The sequence below is a fragment of the Prionailurus viverrinus genome, chromosome B2 (genome assembly GCF_022837055.1).
Source record: "Prionailurus viverrinus isolate Anna chromosome B2, UM_Priviv_1.0, whole genome shotgun sequence".
In the NCBI taxonomy this organism is placed as follows: domain Eukaryota; kingdom Metazoa; phylum Chordata; class Mammalia; order Carnivora; family Felidae; genus Prionailurus; species Prionailurus viverrinus.
Window position 1 is genome coordinate 81945737 of NC_062565.1, and position 2894 is coordinate 81948630.

Genomic DNA, 2894 nt, shown 5'->3' on the forward strand with positions numbered 1-2894 from the left:
AGAGGGACCCAAACGGGCTCTGTGCTGGCAGCAATGAGCCCAGTGCAGGGCTCAAACTCATGAACTGTAAGATCATGACCTGAGCCAAGTCAGATGCTTAACTGGCTGAGCCACCTAGGTGCCCCAGGAGTCTTTATTTTTGAGCGCACACATCCCAGGGTCACTAGCAGCTTGTTCTAAACCTTAAATTTGTATGCCTTTTCTTATTCTTACTCCCTTAGCAGAGTATAGAGGGTCACCTTCCTTCCTCCTCTGCCTCAGTTTTCCTGTCTTTCTACCCATTGAAAAGGAAGAAAAGAGAACTCTTGAAAGTAGAACTATCCTTCCCTAGCAGTGAGGCCAATGTTTTCCCTGTCCTTAATTAGAAAAGTTATTTTCCAAATTACCCTTTTCATTTAATTTGGAGAATGTTTCATTTCAAATTCCTCATATTACATGTTGCTTCTTGGTCAACCAGCCCCAACACCTGGATTTGGCCCTTAACAACCTCCTAAGCTATATGCTGTTAAAGGCAACAAATCTCTATCCATGAGACTAATATTTAGGAGATTTAAAATAAACAAGTTAAAATAATTCGACTGGTTTTAAAACTAAAATGTTTGGTGGTTTTTATTAGTTTATTTTTTGTTTTTGTTTAATTCTACTGGGGATAATTATATTGGGATCACATACCTCCTCTATATAGGCCATTCTGTTTTCTGGATCCCCACATTCAGAAATATTTTGATTATTATTGAATAGTCAGATTTTCTAGCCTCTAAGCTTAGATTTCAATGAAAATTACAGGATTTTTTTTAAGAAACAACAAAGAATAACTAAGAGACTCTAAATAGTTTAAAATTAGGCTCTGAGCATATTGGTCAGTTTATTTTCATGGTTATGAGATCCTTGTCTTATTCAATGCAGTGAAAATTCAATACCTTAGGCAGTTGGCCCAAGTTTGATTTTTAGGCATTTTGATTTATAAATTGAATTCTATGTAACCTTTACAGGATTCCCAACTCCATTATCATGTTATTACTTTTGTAATGTGTTTTGAGCACTGCCAATGTGTTCAGAATTGAAAAGCATATTAAAGTGAGCCTATTCCCACAATGGTCTAAACATTTTAGCTGAACTTTTTATTTTTCCACCTCTGCACATTTTGAAAATGCTGCTGTATATTATTTTGCCCCAAATAGACAGAAGTTCCTTTCAAAGTAAGTGTTATTTGAGAGTTCTCATTTGCTAGTGTTGCTAGACTCCAGAGGACATTCTTTGGAGGTCCTTAATGGTAGCCTAAGGTGACAGCCATCATCCCATCATCCCTCACATCTTTCAGGATGTTTGGGCCTGTTATAAGAAATGAGCTTTGAAGTGTCCTTATTTTCTCCAGTATCTATGTATGGAAAATGGCCATTTTTACTTTCAAATCTCTAAATTTTCTTGTTGATCTAGGTCCATATTTTACTAATGAATGTGTCTACCTGAATATATCACAAATTTCTTAAGAGGCCAGGAACTCGAATAAATGTCTTTGTCTTTCAAGTGTTACTGTCTTTTAACTTTTCTAATCATTGTAGATGATGCTCCAGTTGTTCATTTCCCAGAGAAGCATCCAAAAGTCACTTTAAGGTGATTATCTTTTTATCTTCAGGCTCACTGAATCACTGAATCCTTGCTCTATTTCCAGGCCCACAAGACTATTATGCCTGAGATTTTGACTATATAATAATAGATTCAGGATATCCAGGGTTTAGTTATAATTTGCATGCCATTCACTTAACTAAAAGGCACGGAATTTTATACTGACTTTCAGTTTTCATTTTGTCATATTAGGCTTGTCAAATTTGGGAAAACTATTACTTAGGTTTCACCCAGAACCATTTAGGCTGATTTGAAAAATTGGTGTATTCAAACCGATTATGGCACATATTCATTCCTTATTTTTCACTCCAATGGCTCAGCCCTACATCCAGGTGCCAATAAATTTGGAAGCTGTTTATTAGTTTATTAAATTGCATAAGTGAGGATAAGATAAAAAAAAATTTTTTTTTGAGAGAAAGAGCACGAGCAGGGCAGAGGGGCAGAGGGAGAGAAAGAGAGAGAATCTTAAGCAGACTCCACACTCGGTGCAGAGCTGGACACGGGGCTCCATCCCACGACCCTGGGATCATGACTTGAAACAAAATCAAGAGTTGGATGCTCAATCAACTGAGCCACCCAGGTGCCCCAATAAAAACATAATGTTTCTAATCACTATTTGGTAACGTAAAAACTTGGTTGACAGTGATGTTTAGTTTACTTATTCAAAGATCAAACAGCAAGAATCGCTCTATCATTGTTTTTACATTGAAATAATCAACCACTGAGCCATGCTTGACCTTTGTAAAGCCATTAGTTGAACTAAGCGGAAAGCACATTCCAATTCTGAATTGGATGTTTAGAATGAGTGTTAGAGTAATGCCTGTGATTAATGAGGATGATCTTGACAATTATGGCTCACTATTTGTTCACATTCCAATTTTAAAATAAAACTTAAAAGCTTAATACTGCCTTCACTGGTACTCTTTAACCATTTCTTCATCCTTGTGGTATATTTTTAAACTGAAGAAAGCTTTATGGTAGCTGCTGAAATTTAAAGGAGATGTATTTAGCCTGGCTAAATAGTTGAAGAAATGATTTGCTGAAAAATAAATCATAGTACGTAACATTGCTAAAAACTGATAAATTTGGGGAGGAGGGAAATTAGCTTAGTATTCAAAAATACTATTTATTTAGTTATTAGAAGTATTCATTTGTGACCAATTAGTTTCTGAATGTTTCATTTAATAACAAAAGCAAATTATTTAAATTCTTTTTTAAAATAATTTTTTTAATGTTTATTTATTGTTGAGAGCAAGAGAGAGTGACCG